Raw genomic sequence first — 17,420 nt, forward strand, 5'->3', positions numbered from 1 at the left:
TCAATGCTGATTGGCTAATTTTGAATACTTTTTTGTCAAGAGACGCCAGATGCTCTCTGGCTTCCCTTGCCTTCAATGCTCTGCGGCAACAATGTCATACTCGTTTGAACCAGACAGCATCAGATAGATGGCCTACCCGTAGAGAGACAGAGGGGCGCTGTTTCGTTCGCTAGGATGCTTTCTCCTGTGAGATACATTCAGTCTCTTGGGAATTTAAGGAAAAGTATGAAACACAGAGAGACGAGAGATAAGTTATATATTTATTATTATTTTTAAAACATTTTTTTTGCGGAAGCCTGGCTTCCCTTGGCATCCATGAATACACCCCACTGGTTTTTAGAGAAGATTGCATTGCAAGGTATGCTATATGTGTAGGTTATGCCATACAGTATGTATTGGCTAATATGCATATATGCAGCTGTCGTTTTTAAACCTACATTCTAGCAACATGACATATCTTTATTTGTATGTACATGCTTTCATTTGCGAGCTTGCATTGACAAAGAAGGAAACCGAGTTTACCAAAAATCTTTACAAAAATAAATTAATCTTCGGTGCTGCTCGTGGCAACGTCATGTCGTCGAGTCTACGGTTAAGAACATTTAATCATGTGAAGAAAAAAACAACATTTAATCATGTGACAATTTTTGTTTCAGATGTGACAAAGTCCAAAATCTGTTGTCTTGATTTTGATTGTAAATTTAATAATCTTTTGCATATAAGACTAAATAAATGTATAATCTCAACAAACACGATGCTTGAGACAATTAATTTTGAGTATATTAATTAAAGAGCCACTGAACACGTCGATTGGCACGTGTTTTTCTATTGCTCATATTTTTGGAGGTGCGTTTCCTGACAGATTTCGTGTTTGGCTAATGATGTTCGTCCCCCATGAAACGCTGTAGACGCGGAAGCCGATTTCACTTCCTCAAAGTCCCCAGAATGAATCTGAGAAATCTGTATATAATTTGGTCATTTTAGCCGTGGATGTTTTCAAACTTTATTTGTCACATGCGCCGTATACAACAAGTATAGACCTTATCGTGAAATGCTTACTTACAAGCCCATAACCAACAGTGCAGTTCAAGAAGAGTTAAGAAAATATTTACCAAATAAACTAAAGTAAAAAATAATAAAAAGTAACAATAAAATAACAAGGCAATATACAAGGGGTACCAAGTCAATGTGAAGGGCTACAGGTTAGTCGAGGTAATTTGTACATGTAGGTAGGGGTGAAGTGACTATGCATAAATAATAAACAGCAAGTAGCTGCAGTGTACAAAACAAATGGAGGGGGCGGGGGTGTCAATGTAAATAGTCCGGTGGCCATTTGATTAATTGTTCAGCAGTCTTATAGCTTGGGGTAGAAGCTGTTAAGGAGCCTTTTGGTCCTAGACTTGACGCTCCGGTACCGCTTGCCATGCGGTAGCAGAGAAAACAGTCTATTTGTATTTATTACTCTTCCTGTGGTCCAGCAAAATTAAGGCAGTTTATACTATTTTAAAACATTACAATACATTCACAACAGATTTCACAACACACTGTGTGCCCTCAGGCCCTTTCAACACCACTACCACATAGCTTCAGTACCAAATCCATGTGTATGTATAGTGTGTATGTTAATGTGTGTGTGTCTGTGCCAATGTTTGTGTTACTTCACAGTCCCCGCTGTTCCATAAGTTGTTTTTTTGTCTTTTTAAAATCTAATTTTACTGCTTGTGTCAGTTACTTGATATGGAATAGAGTTCTATGTAGTCATGTCTCTATGTAGTACTGTGTGCCTCCCATAGTCTGTTCTGGACTTGGAGACTGTGAAGAGACTTCTTGTGGCATGTCTTGTGGGGTATGCATGGGTGTCCGAGTTGTGTGCCAGTAGTTTAGACAGAAAGCTCGGTGCATTCAACATGTCAATACCTCTCATAAATAAAAGTAGTGATGAAGTCAATCTCTCCTCCACTTTCCAAGGACCAGCCGTGCTGCCCTGCTCTGAGCCAAATCCAATTTTTCGAAGTCCTTTTTTGTGACAACTGAACAGTAGTCAAGGTGCGACAAAATTAGGGCCTATAGGACCTGCCTTGTTGATAGTGTTGTTAAGAAAGCAGAGCATTGCTTTATTATAGACAGACCTCTCCACATCTTAGCTACTACTGCATCAATATGTTTTGACCATGACAGTTTACAATCTAGTGTTACTCCAAGCAGTTTAGTCATCTCAACCTGCTCAATTTCCACATTATTTATTACAAGTTTTAGTTGAGGTTTAGTCAGTGTTTTGTTCCAAATACAATGCTTTTAGTTTTAGCCCTAAATATTTCTAACTTATTCCTTGCCACCCACTCTGAAATTAACTGCAGTTATTTGTTGAGTGTTGCAGTAATTTCAGTCACTGTAGTAGCTCACGTGTATAGGGTTGGGTCATCCGCATACATAGAAACTCTGGCTTTACTCAAAGTCAGTGGCATGTCGTTAGTAAAAATTGAAAAAAGCAAGGGGCCTAAACAGCTACCCTGGGTAATTCCTGATTCTAACTGGATTATATTTGATAGGTTTCCATTAAAGAACAACCTATGTGTTCTGTTAGACAAGTAACTCGTTATCCACATTATATCATGGGGTGTAAAGCCATAACATATACGTTTTTCCAGCAGCAAATTATGATCAATAATGTCAAAAGCTGCACTGAAGTCTAACAAGACAGCCCCCACAATAATTTTATCATCAATTTATTTCAGCCAATCAGTCATTTGTGTAAGTGCTGTGCTTGTTAAGTGTCCTTCCCTATAAGCATGCTGAAAATCTGTTTGTATAATAGCATTATATTTGGTCAAACACAATTTTTTCCAGATGTTTACTAAGGGTTGGTAACAGGCTGATTGGTTGGTTATTTGAGCCAGTAAAGGGGGCTTTACTATCCTTGGGTAGCGGAATGACTTTTGCTTCCCTTCAGACCTGAGGGCAAACGCTCTCGAGTAGGCTTAAATTGAAGATGTGGCAAATAGGAGTGGCAACATTGTCTGCTATTATCCTCAGTAATTTTCCATCCAGATTGTCAGACCCTGGTGGCTTGTCATTATTGATAGACAGCAATACATTTGTCACCTCTTCCACACTGACTTTACGGAATTCAAAAAGTACAATTCTTGTCTTTTATAATTTGGTCCGTTATACTTGGATGTGTAGTGTCAGTGTTTGTTGCTGGCATGTCATCCCTAAGTTTGCTTATCTTGCCAATGAAAGTCATTAAAGTAGTTTGCAATATCAGTGGGATTTGTGATAAATGAGCCATCTGATTCAATAAATGAAGGAGCCGAATTGGCTTTTCCCCCCCAAAAAAATTCATTTAAGGGTGCCCCAAAGCTTTTTACTATCATTCTTTATCTTTGTATCATAGTGTAGTTTCTTTTTCTTTATTTTATTCACATGATTTCTTAATTTGCGGTACATTTGCCAATCAGTTGGGCTGCCAGAATTAATTGCCATACCTTTTGCCTCATTCCTCTCAACCATACAATTTTTCAATTCCTCGTCAATCCAAGGTGATTGAACAGTTTTTACTGTCATTTTCTTAATGGGTGCGTGCTTATTAGTAACTGGAATAAGTAGTTTCATAAATGCGGTGTCTGGTTGCTCCTCATTACACACCACAGACCAGCAAATATTCTTTACATCATCAACATATGAATCACTACAAAACTTATTGTTTGACCTCTTATACACTATATTAGGCCCAGCCTTTGGAACTTAGGTTTTCCTAGATATGGCTATTATATTGTGATCATTACATCCTACGGATTTGGATACTGCTTTAAAGCAAATATCTGCAGCCTTAGTAAAAATGTGATCAATACATGTTGATGATTCAATACCTGTGTTGTTTGTAACTACCCTGGTAGGCTGACTGACAACCTGATCCAGGTTGCAGGCACTGGTTACAGTTTTACATTTTGTCATGAGTGGGCAGCCAGTCAATATTTAAATCACCCAGAAAATATACTTCTCTGTTGATATCACATACATTATCAAGCATTTCCCAAATATTATCCAGATACTGACTGTTAGCACTTGGTGATCTATAGCAGCTTCCCACAAGAATGGGCTTTAGGCGAGGCAGATGAACCTGTAGCCATATTACTTCAACAGTATTTAACATTAGATTGTCTCTAAGCTTTACAGGAATGTGGTTCTAAATAAAGACAGCAACACCGCCTCCGTTGGCATTTCTGTCTTTTCGGTAGATATTATAACCATGTATTGCTACCACTGTATCATTAAAGGTACTATCTAAGTGAGTTTCAGAGATAGTCAGAATATGAATGCCATCTGTTACAAGAAAGTTATTGACTTCATGGGCCTTGTTTCTTAGGCTACATATGTTAATATGGGCTATTTTTAGCACTTCTGTTTTGCAATTTTGACTCTAGAATAATGTCATGTTCCAAACAACTCGGAACTCTCCGACTTCAGTGCTTTCAAGACCACTGGGAACTCGAAGAAATTGTTATGAACTGTCCTCCAACTCAAAATTCAAATTTGCAAACTCAGGCGACTTTCAAGAGCTCCGACATTCCGACCTGATGATATCGGTAATTTTCCAGTAACATGTTATGAAATATTAAGATGGCAAAACAGAATCATTAAGGGCTTAAAGAAAATCTGTAAACACACCTATATGCTGTAGTATGAGGAAAAACAGGCATACAAAGAAAACACACACCTTGTAATCCAGATGCATGCCCGGATGCCTAATACAATTTGATTAAATAGTTGTATCATAATCACTGTAGTGAATATACTCATGATTGTAAATAAGTATGTGTTCATATAATTTTTTAAAGAAACAGTGTAACGGTTTTCTTGTGGTGAAGGAGAGGCGGACCAAAACGCAGCGTGGTGGCTATTCATGGTTCTTTAATATAGACACTATACATGAATAAACTAACAAAACAAGAAATGTGAAAAAACCAAAACAGCCCTATTTTTTAAATATTTTTTATAAAAAATAATTTATTACCTTCTATACCATTCATTCTTTACAACTCATAATTTTCATACATACTCCAATAATGGTATTTTAATTTAACTATACAACAACCCCAAACAAAACCTCAGGGGAGCATCTTCCCTCCCCGTCACCCTACAAACTACCTTTCCCTATCTCCCCGTCCCTAATCTATCCCCTTACAAATCTAAATAACACCCAGCCTTAAACCCCCCTTCCACCTCTCCCAGCAGCATGCTGCCCCCACTTCCTCTCCTCGCTCTTCATCCTCCCCCTCAAATCTCCTTCCACCCTCCACACTATCCCTTCCAACCCCCAATCTCTCCCTGTCTTCACCATGTTCTGCCTGGCTTCCCACAGCCCCCTTTTAAAGAGACTCATGAGAAGCCAGAGCAGAAACCTGTCCTTATCCGTCCCTCTCGCTCTCCCTACACCTCTCTCTAACCTGGCCCACGTCAATACAAAATCCCCCCTTACCAAACCTAACAACACCCGTGCCCTAGCCCATACTACTCCAGCAAAAGCACAGTCCCAAAAGACATGGCGCACAGTCACCTCCCTACCACAAGAGGATCTTGGACAGGTGGGGGATTGCACCAAACTATACCGGTACATGATGGAACGTACCGGCAAGCACTTATGGAGGCTCAACCAATTCCGGTCCTTGAGCCTGTTGTCCAGACCCCGCGCCTGCACCCCCTCCCAGACCACTTCCGAGATGCCCACTACAGGCGCCGGACTCCCTGCCTTTCTGACCTCCTCGTACAGGTGCCTGTGATCTAAACCTACTCGGGCAACTTCAACCTCAGGGTGCGCACGCAGCCACTTGGCCGCATGACCACGGCAGCTGTTCCGCCCGAGGACCCGTGTTAGACCACACCATTACGCTTCTCGCCTGATACGAGAAGAACACCCGCAGGAGGTAACCGGACGGGTGTATCACTGGATGAGCAAGCTCCGTTAACAAGAAAGAAACAAAAATTGCGTCCAGCTTGAGGGGGAAATGTGGTACCCCCCTACCTCCCTCCCCGATTGGACAGAGCATGCGTGCCCTGGCGACCCACTCGCACCTGCCACTCCACATGAACTGAAACACAAGCCTCACTAGAGGCCTCCTCAGACAAGCCGGCAATGGGTAGATGTATGCCAAAAACAAAAGAGACGGCAACACATCCACCTTTAGGACCAGGACTTTGCCCATAAAAGACAAATACCTAGCCTTCCACATTGCTAGCTTCCTCTGTACCACTGCGATACGCATGTTCCAGTTTAGCGTCGCTGAGCCGGAGGTCTCAAAATGGACCCCGAGAATCCTCAGGGCCCCCTCACAGAGAGAACCCCCCAGGCACATCCGTTCTACCGTGCCATCTTCCGAAAAACTTGACGGAAGACTTTGCATGGTTCAGAACTGCTCCAGACGCTCGGGTGAAATCCCCAAAGATGGCAAGGGACCTTGTCAGGCACGAGTCCTTACACAGCAGCAAGGAAGTGTCGTCGGCGTACTGCGTCATCTTAACACGCAGCCCACCACTTCCAGGGATCAGCAAACGTTCCACCCCTGTGTCTGCCCTAATGGCAGCCCCCAGAGGCTCCATGTACAGAACGAAGAGGAGAGCCGAGAGTGGGCACCCCTGCCTGACCCCAGACGAGAGGTCAAAAACGTCACCCAAGTGACTATTTACACTAACTCGGCACCCCGCTCCGGCATATAATGTACGAATCCATCCTATGAACTTCTCCCCAAATCCTAATCGACCTAACACTCTGAATAAAAAGGATCTATTCACGCGATCAAAAGCTTTCGCCTGATCTAGCGCTGCTACCATTAAAGGCAGTCCTCTATCTTCAACCCAAGCGATGGAGTCCCTGATTAACTGTAGGTTCCATCTAATAGAGCGGCCCTCTACCCCGCACGTCTGATCCTCATGGACGACGTAGGGAAGGGCTGTGCGCAACCGGTCTGCTAAAACCTTTGCAAGTAGCTTGTAATCTACACACAGCATGGTCAACAGCCGCCAGTTGCCAAGGTCTGTTACTTCCCCCTTCTTATATAAAAGTGACAGCACACCAACAGCCATTGATCCCCCTGGGACCCCCGTCTCAAGGATGGCCTTCAAGACTTCGAGGACCACTGGTCCAAGTATACCCCAAAACTTGAGATAAAACTCAGCCGGCAGGACATCCATCCCAGGCACCTTCCCTTTTCCCATCCTGCCAAGAGCGCTCTCAACCTCTTCAAGTGAAATCTGGGCCTCCATCACTTCTCTAATGTCCTCCGGCAACCGCCTGGACAAGTGTTCTAAAAACACATTTCCCTGCTCTACATCTATTTCCCTTTCCTTAAATAAACCTTGGAAATGATCAGTTGTCACCCTGACCATATCCTCTGGTTCTCTAACTATACTACCATTTTCTTCCCTAACGCCATGCATTACCTTCCTACTCTGTCTGGCCCTAACCAACTTAAAGAACATAGCAGAACAAGTCTCATTATGTTCTAGAAAGCCACTATGCGCACGCTCCAGGAAAGCTCGAGCCTTCCGCTCCTGCAACTCCCTGAGCTGCGCCTTTAGGGTTGCGGATCTCTCCCAGTCAAACGACCCGCCGAGGTTGCCTGCCTCGTATTCGAGTTCAATTAACCTTTGGATACGATCCACCTCCCTCCTCTCCTCCCTTTTTTCCTCTTGCAATACCCTATTATAAAAGCCCTAAAAATACAAAAATATAGTCGAGCCTCCGCTCAACCCCCCTGGAGTTGCGCCATGTAGGACCGGCCATTTTCGGAGTAGTGTGCAGACCACCATCTACCAGACCATGGCAAGCCATTAGCCCGGCAATGGCGCCTGCACTGCTATCCCCCCTATTCCTAAATCTGTATTAAAATCCCCCCCCATCACTAATTTCCTATTTGTGACACACAGGGGCGTCAGACAGTCCACCATCTCCCTCCTGTCTGCCACCACCTGTGGCCCATACACCACCACTAATCTAAATTTACAATCCCTTATTGTGACATCCACCCCTATAACCCTCCCCTGCATTACCACAAAAGAATCCTCCACTTTTACCTCCCTGTGCCCACACAAAATCCCTACCCCCGATGACCCGATGAGTGCACCCCCCCAATACCCCAAACCTACTCCCCCTTGTCCCACTCCCTCTTAAACCTACTAACATCCCCTCCATCCCTCAGGTGAACCTCCTGTAAAAAACAATATCAAACCCCACACCCTCCAAATAACTAAAAACCGCTCTCCTCTTAACAAAATCCCTTAAACCCCTTGCATTTAAACTAACAAAAGTAAAATTAGACCCCATGAAAGAATAAAATAAAAACATGTAATACACTCAAATTCTAAACCCAGACAGAAAAAAAACAAAAACAGGAGACTCACCCGATGCTCCCCTGCTCCATATCTACCGGTGAGAACACCATCCGTCCTCCCGACATCCCCCCCTCTTCCTCCATCTCACCAACCCAGGATGCAGGAATAGTGTTTGGCTCCGGGGTGCCCTGCACCCTGGGTCTACCCCCACAATCCTCCCCTTCCCCAGTACTGCAGCTGGATTGGAAAAAAAAAAAAAATCGGGGAGGCTGAGTCCCCAAACAAAAAACTCCCCACCTCCTCCTGTACCCAGTCCTGAGTCTTGTTAGGTGTGTCCCCACCCAACAGAAGTTGAGGGCCTGGGGAAATCAACAGCAACCCAGAGGTTTCTCCCACCCCCATCACTCTCTTGGCCATCCCCTCCCTCTCACTGTCGGCCAATCGCACCCTCTTCATTCTCTTCTTTGGTGATGGCGGCAGTGGAGAGATACCACCCCCCCGCCAGCTCCTCCACCATACCCCTCATCTCTTCCACCAGTGCACCCACCCCCCAGTCCACTTGCTCTTCCACCGTCTCCTTCTCCAAAACTCCTCCCTCACTTTCTTCTCTCTCATGCTCCTCCACTCGGTTGCCTTCTTCCGCCACTTTTCCTGTTTCTCCTGCTACCGTGCCTTCCGTTTCCTTCTCTCTTCCATCCGCCGCTTCTTGCTCCTCCTCCTTCCTTGCGGCCTTCCCCTCTGGACCTGTACTCTGGTCATGAGGCGTGCTTCCTTTCCCTCCTCTTCTTCCCCCATCCCCCGCTCCTGCTCCCCCCCCAGCCGCAGACGCATATGACCTCTGACGAGCCGGGCACCCCCGCCACAGGTGTGCTGACGAGCCACACCCGTGGCACGCCTTAGGCTTGTCACAAGCCCTCGCCTCGTGTTCCTCAGATCCACAAAATCTGCATTTTCTTGTGCTGCACGAAGCGAATATGTGGCCGTAGGCCATACAGCGCCTGCAAAATGGGGGCTGGCGTGCATAAAACAACGTCCCCCTGTCAGCCCCTAGGGAGAACATAGCAGGAGGATGGAGGTAGCCACCATGTCCCTTTGGGTCCTCCCTGAGGAGTGCCTGGAAGCCTCTCCTCCCATTCCAAAACCCAAGGGAGTCTTTGAGGTTCCTTGCTGAGGAGACGTTAACCATGTATCTCCCCAGAAAGTCCCTCACCTCTTCGTCCTTAACGTATGGGTTGTAAATGTTGACAGTTACAACCCTAAAGTTGTTCTTCGCCAGGCTTGTTATTTCATAGTGGCTCATCGGCCTCTCACCTCTCACTGCTCTTGCCCTTCTCAGGATATCATCATGTTTCTCCTCTGTATATAGTGCCACGTCGTATGCTCCCTCCAACGAGTTGCCTTGGAAACAAAACACGTCCTTCACCGTCAGCTTTAGAATCTGTCAGGATTTGGCCAGGGTTGTTCCGGGTTTTTGTCAGTAGATGTCCCCATTGTGCTTTTTGTCCTTATGTTTTTCCCTTGATCCTCATTATTATTTGCACCTGTGTCTCGTTTCCCCTGATTGTATTTAAACCCTTTGTTTCCCTCAGTTCTGTGCTCTGTGTTTGTATGTTAGCACCCTGCCCTAGTGTTCTGTGTACTCTTGTCGATTCCGGGTGAAGTTCTTGTGGTATTCTGTTTTTTTTGTTTTTGTTTATTTTTTTGGTGAGTTTCTTTTGAGGTCTTTTTGTGTTTTTCCTACCACCTTTTGGATTTGCCATTTTTTGCATTTTAGGATTTTTTCTTTATTAAATACACCGTCTTAAGTACTGCTGTGTCTGCCTCATCTTCTGGGTTCTGCTGTCTATTCGTGGCTCAGTTGGTTAAGTGACTGTTTCTCACTCCGGAGACCCAGGTTCGAAACCGCGTCCTGACAGAAACACAGAGCCAAAAATGAACCCAGAGGCAGCCAGTTCCCAGAACCTTTTTGCCACGCTGTCCCACCACCAGGAGACTGTCCAACGCCACGAAGCCGCCCTGGTTCAGCAAGAGGCCTTAATGGCTAGACATTCTCATCTTCTGTCGGAGATGCTGACTTCCATTAAGCAAATATCTGATCGACTTACCCCGGCAACAGTTTCCGTCCCAGTACCTCAGGTTCACGTACCCATGGCAGTTAACCCCCTGGCTGAACCTCGTCTTCCACCTCCCCAACGGTTCTCAGGTGATCCAAGTGCTTGTAAAGGCTTTCTCACTCAATGTTCTCTCTCCTTTGAGCTGCAACCCTCGTCATTTCCCACCGACCGGTCTAAGATCGCATATATCATCACCCTGCTGTCGGAAAAAGCCCTGGCCTGGGCTACTGCTGTGTGGGATGCCCATAGTTCCTGCTGTGCCAGCTACTCTGCCTTTGCTGAGGAATTCAAACGAGTGTTTCAAGGCCCAAGCAGTGGTTCTGACTCAGCCAAACAGCTCCTGACTCTCCATCAAGGTTGGCGCAGCGTGACGGACTATGCCATCCAGTTCCGCACGGTGGCAGCAGCGAGTGGCTGGAACAACGAGGCGCTCACGGTGTGCTTTCTGAAAGGCCTTTCCGACACTATCCAAGATGAACTGGCCACTCGGGAACCACCGGACAATCTCGAGTCCCTGATCAAGTTGGCTTCACGCATTGACCAGCGTCTGAGAGAGAGAGAACTCAACCGTAGACCTCTAGCCCCTATCAGTCCCAGCTCCGAGTCCCCACCTTTATCATCGCTGGCTCCACCGGAACCCATGCAGATTGGACGCATCTCCCAGGCTGAGAGAGACCGCCGGATGAGGGAGCGACGCTGTCTATATTGCGGCAAACCGGGCCATTTCCGTTCCACGTGTCCCGGGCTCCAGGGAAACGCTCTGTCCCGTACAGACCGGGGGAACTGTAACGGGAAACATAACCTCCTCCCATCCGTCCAACTCCCGTCTGCTCATACCAGTCACCCTCTCCTGGGACAACCACAAGCTTCACCTTCAAGCCTTGGTAGACTCTGGAGCCGCAGGTAACTTCATGGATGGTGTCTGGGCGAAGGAGAATGGCGTTCCCTCTGAACCTCTAAGTGACCCCATGAGGGTTACTACATTGGATGGAAGCCCTTTGGGATCTGGACTTGTCACTCATGTCACTACCTCCTTGAGACTTTCAGTTTCACAACACCAGGAATTGATGAACTTTCATTTGATCTCCTGTTCCGAGTTCCCTCTCGTCCTTGGATACCCCTGGCTTCACAGCCATAACCCTCACATCGACTGGTCTGTGGGCACTATCAAGCAGTGGGGTCCTACGTGCCAAGCTACTTGTATTTTCCAGAATTCCCGAGTTCTACTCCCGAGTCTTTAGAATCCATCGACCTGACCCGAGTTCCCGAGTGTTACCATGACCTCAAACTGGTGTTTAGCAAACAGAGGGCCACCATGCTACCACCCCATAGATCTTACGATTGCCCCATCGACCTGTTTCCGGGCACTTGCCCCCAGGGGTCGGATCTTTTCCCTATCTCCACCCGAACGAGCTGCTATGGATACCTACATCAAGGACTCTCTGGAAGCAGGCCTCATGCGTCCATCAACCTCCCGGCGGGAGCAGGGTTTTTCTTTGTGGCCAAGAAAGATGGTGGATTACGTCCTTGCATCGACTACCGGGGACTCAATGACATAACCGTCCGTAACCGTTACCCGCTACCCCTTATGGCCACAGCCTTCGAGCTGCTCCAGGAAGCAGTTGTTTTCACTAAGCTTGACCTGCGGAACGCATACCATCTTGTGCGGATCAGACCTGGTGACGAGTGGAAGACCGCTTTCAACACGCCTACTGGTCACTATGAATACTTGGTGATGCCCTTCGGCCTGACCAACGCCCCAGCGGTGTTCCAAGCGCTCATAAACGATGTGCTTAGGGATATGCTTAACATATTTGTGTTCGTTTACTTGGATGACATCCTCATCTTTTCGAGCTCCCTTCAAGAACACACTAAGCATGTCAGACAAGTACTCAAACGTCTCCTGGACAGCCATCTGTACGTTAAGCCGGAAAAATGTGAATTCCATTCATCCCGAGTACAATTCCTGGGATTTGTAGTGGAACCCGGTCGAGTTCAAATGGACCCTAGGAAGGTAGCGGATTGGCCCACCCCCAAATCCGTTAAGGATGTTCAGCGTTTCCTGGGCTTCACAAACTTTTACCGCAAGTTCATCAAGAACTTCAGTTTGGTGGCAGCTCCTCTCTCAGCTTTAACCAAAGGTGGCAATGCAAGGTTTTTGTGGGGAAGAGAAGCTGAGACGGCCTTCCAAGGACTCAAGCAGCGCGTCCTCTCTGCTCCCATCCTGATACTACCGACTACGGATGAACCATTTGTGGTGGAGGTAGACGCATCAGAGGTTGGTGTTGGAGCTGTCCTGTCTCAGAGGGGTGAAGACAAGAAGCTTCATCCGTGCGCTTTCTTCTCACACCGGCTTACCCCGACTGAGAGGAACTACGATGTGGGGGATCGTGAACTCCTAGCGGTTAAGATGGCATTGAAGGAATGGAGACACTGGCTCGAGGGGGCTTCTCACCCGTTTCAAGTGCTTACGGACCACAAAAATCTGGAGTATATCCAGCAGGCGAAGCGATTGAACTCTAGACAAGCTAGATGGTCTCTTTTCTTCAATCGATTCCAGTTTATCCTCACCTATCGGCCCGGGTCGAAGAATCTCAAACCGGATGCCCTGTCCCGAGTCTACGCTCCTGCCATTCGAGATGACACGGACATGCCTGTCCTTCCTGCTGCTAAGATTGTGGCTCCGATCTCGTGGCAAGTTGAGGATACCGTGAGACGTGCTCAAGCTAGTGAACCGGACCCTAAAGGAGGCCCTGCCAATCGGTTGTTTGTCCCCAAGGCAGTGAGGACTCAGGTCCTTCTGTGGGGGCACTCCTCTCGCCTCACCTGTCATCCGGGCGTAGGTCGCACCTTGGAGTTCATCCAGCGTAAGTTCTGGTGGCCTACCATAAGAGAAGACGTTGCCACTTTCGTCAATGCCTGCCCCGTGTGCTGCCAGGGCAAATCTTCTCACCTCCGCCCTCAAGGACTCCTTCACCCTTTACCTGTTCCCCACAGACCCTGGTCCCATATCTCATTGGACTTTATTACTGGACTTCCTCCATCCCATGGCAATACTACTATCCTAGTCATAATCGACAGGTTTTCTAAGGCGGCCAGGTTCGTCCCTCTGACTAAGTTACCTTCTGCCAAGGAAACGGCTGAGTTGGTAATTAATCATGTGTTCCGAGTCTTCGGCATTCCTCAAGATGTGGTTTCTGACAGAGGTCCCCAGTTCGCCTCAAGGTTTTGGAAGGCCTTCTGCCAACTCATGGGGGCTTCTGCCAGTCTATCTTCAGGGTACCATCCGGAGTCCAACGGCCAAACAGAGAGGATGAATCAAGAGCTGGAAACCACCCTCCGATGTATGACTCGTGACAACCCGTCCACGTGGTCATCCTTTATTGTTTGGGCCGAATACGCGCACAACACCTTGCGCTCCTCCTCCACTGGTATGTCCCCGCACGAGTGTCAGTTTGGCTATGCTCCTCCATTGTTCCCGGACCAGGAGGCAGAAGTCAGAGTGCCTTCAGCCTTGAGGTTCGTCAGACGCTGTCGGCTTATGTGGAGGAAGACCCGTCTTAATCTGATGCGTTCCTCACAGAGGTATCAACAACAAGCCAACAGACGTCGCCGTCCCGGGCCTACCCTGCGCCCCGGCCAGAGAGTCTGGCTTTCCACAAGAGACTTACCTCTACGGGTGGAGTCTCGCAAGCTGTCCCAAAAATACATCGGTCCCTTCAAGGTTGCCAGGAGAGTTAACCCAGTTTCTTATCGCCTACACTTACCCAGATCCCTTAAGATTAATCCCACATTTCATGTGTCATTGTTAAAACCTGTTGTTTTTTCTCCCCTTGTCCCGGCAGACAGACCTCCCCCTCCGCCTCGTGTCATTGGAGGCCAGCCGGCTTATACCGTCCACCGGATACTGGATTCCCGCCGGGTGCAGCGGTCCTGGCAGTATCTGGTGGACTGGGAAGGCTACGGTCCTGAGGAGCGCTCCTGGGTTCCTGCCAAAGACATCCTGGACCCTGACCTCATTCGTCAGTTCAGGGCCCTCCACCCTGAGAGAGCTGGTAGGAACGTCAGGAGCCGTTCCTAGGGGGATTCTGTCAGGATTTGGCCAGGGTTGTTCCAGGTTTTGGTCAGTAGATGTCCCCATTGTGCTTTTTGTCCCTATGTTTTTCCCTTGATCCCCATTATTATTTGCACCTGTGTCTAGTTTCCCCTGATTGTATTTAAACCCTTTGTTTCCCTCAGTTCTGTGCTCTGTGTTTGTATGTTAGCACCCTGCCCTAGTGTTCTGTGTACTCTTGTCGATTCCGGGTGAAGTTCTTGTGGTATTCTGTTTTTTTGTTTTTGTTTATTTTTTGGTGAGTTTCTTTTGAGGTCTTTTTGTGTTTTTCCTACCACCTTTTGGATTTGCCATTTTTTGCATTTTAGGATTTTTTCTTTATTAAATACACCGTCTTAAGTACTGCTGTGTCTGCCTCATCTTCTGGGTTCTGCTGTCTATTCGTGGCTCAGTTGGTTAAGTGACTGTTTCTCACTCCGGAGACCCAGGTTCGAAACCGGGTCCTGACAGAATCCCCATCAATATTATCCTTCCAAAAGTTTCCCGTCCTAAAGTCTCCAACTCCTTTTCCTTCCAAGCAAACCGAATCGTGTTGGCCAGCCCAATCCCAGGGACCGACCGTGTTGATGTATTTTGCACCATCTCCGCAAGGAGAATGGCGCTCGTTCTCTTCTCTTCCAAAACAAGGAAAAAAGAAAAACCAAAGTGACCGAGCCTATTCTGGTGCAAACAAACACAGAGACAGGAACAATCACCCACCAACACACAGTGAAACCCAGGCTACCTAAGTATGATTCTCAATCAGAGACAACTAATGACACCTGCCTCTGATTGAGAACCATACTAGACCGAAACATAGAAATACCCAAATCATAGAAAAACAAACAGACTGCCCACCCCAACTCACGCCCTGACCATACTAAATAATGACAAAACAAAGGAAATAAAGGTCAGAATGTGACAGTCACTGTCACGCCACCAATATAATTGGTTCAATGAATTAGGGGAAACCTTGCCTAGAGCAGAGTTTAGATTTGGGAATAATAGTGGCGTAAAGCCTAAAGGAGTTGGCTATTAGCATAAAAGAGGAGGGACTGTAAAACGGTGTAAGAAGGAAACAGTATATATGATGATGCCGTTGCTCCATGTACCAGGCAGCCAGTGGCGGTTCTAGACCATTTTATCTGGGTGGGCCAAGCTGGGGCCAGTTACATTAGACGTTATTGTTGTCATATCATTTTCTTCACTGCATTGCCGTCATTAGCAGGCAAAAGACCATCATAATCATTCAACAATTTATTTGCATTTCCATTATAATTTTCATTTGCATTACATATTCAGTATCAGGTCACATCAACTGTATTCTCCGGTTTTTGTGTTTTTTGCAAAAAGATCAGCAAATTCATCTAGACTCAAAGCCTTTGCCCTCCTTGACTCAATACTTAATACACCTAAATTGTTTAATCTGTCATCTGACATTGTAGACCTGAGATACGTTTTCACCAGTTTTAGTGCAGAAAAAATGTATTTCACAAGAAGCAGTACTAACAGGGATTGAAACAGCTATCTTGCACAGTTTAAAGAGCGCAAAGAAAACTTCTTTATAAGGCTCAATGAATAATGCCAGCTCTACTACACTGGAGGGTCTCTGCATGCCACTGTATTTTCTAAAATTCTTCTGAACTGCTGTAGTTCATGTCCAAGTCCTCAATATTTGATTCATACATTCTAGCAAATGGAAACCGGGACTTCTCTTTGAGAAACACGTCACTTGTAGGGTTTAGAATTTGGATGCCATTCATTATGTCACAGTGTTTGATAGGGAACCTTCTGTTAAGCTCATTGAGCATATGATCTAAAAAGGGTTGTACGAAAACTGCCTTTTTCTTGTTCTGAATCTGACCTCTGACCCACTGTACTGAGTACACAGACTCCATTAAATTGAAGCTTAGCTTTTTTGGTCGTTTTGCAGGGGGGTGTATTGCAGTATCACATTGCTCAGCTGTGTTCAACACTTCATTCCATAGGTCATCAAAAAATGACTCATCCCTGTAGTCATTCAAAGTTTGAACTAAGGCTTCAACTAAATCAACAGCCTTTGACAGGTCAAGTGATGAAGACTGTAGCATATCTGATAGAAATTCTGCTTCTCCAAACACTTTATGGAGTGTAACACGGCACACAATGAATTGTAAATCTATCTATCTGTGCAAGCAGACCTCGTGCCTCAACAGATCTGTCAGCATTGTGTTCTTGGACTATATCTTGCAGGACTCGCTTAATGGCAGGTAATCTATCCATAATAGTATGTAGAGCCATATATCGACATGCCCAGCGAGTGTCACTTAGTCTCTGAAGCTCTCTAGGTGCACCTGGGTACATCTCTTTTTGTATGCTAAGCCATTTTTGATGCACATATGACCCGGATGTGAAGACGTAAAGTCTTTCTAGTAAGGAGAAGAACTGTCCGACCTCAGGGACAGCTTTGACTGTATCCATTAAAACTAAATTTAGACAGTGTGCACAGCAGCGGATGTAAAAGGCTTTGCTTGTTCTTCAATGTGTGCCTGGACGCCTGAATGCTTGCCACTCATAACGGAAGCACCGTCATATGCTTGGCCTACGAGGTTGTTTTTGTATTCAAGACCATACCTTTCTAATATGTGTATGATTCTGTCAGTAAGCCCTGCTGCATCTAGTCAATCAGCAGATTCAAAGTGGAGAAAGCTCTCATGGACAGCTCCTCTGAAATAGTACCCGAGTACTAGACATATCTGCTCCTTTTTTTAAATTATTTTTTTTACATCTTTTGTTTGTCTGCCATTATGCTGAAGACCTCACTGTCTTTCACTTCTTCTATCATTTTTGTTCGAACCATTTCTGCCAAACAACTCAGAACCTCATTCTGAATCCCTTTGCTTGTA

Source organism: Oncorhynchus masou, chromosome 13, assembly GCF_036934945.1.
Source record: "Oncorhynchus masou masou isolate Uvic2021 chromosome 13, UVic_Omas_1.1, whole genome shotgun sequence".
Taxonomy (NCBI): Eukaryota; Metazoa; Chordata; class Actinopteri; order Salmoniformes; family Salmonidae; genus Oncorhynchus; species Oncorhynchus masou.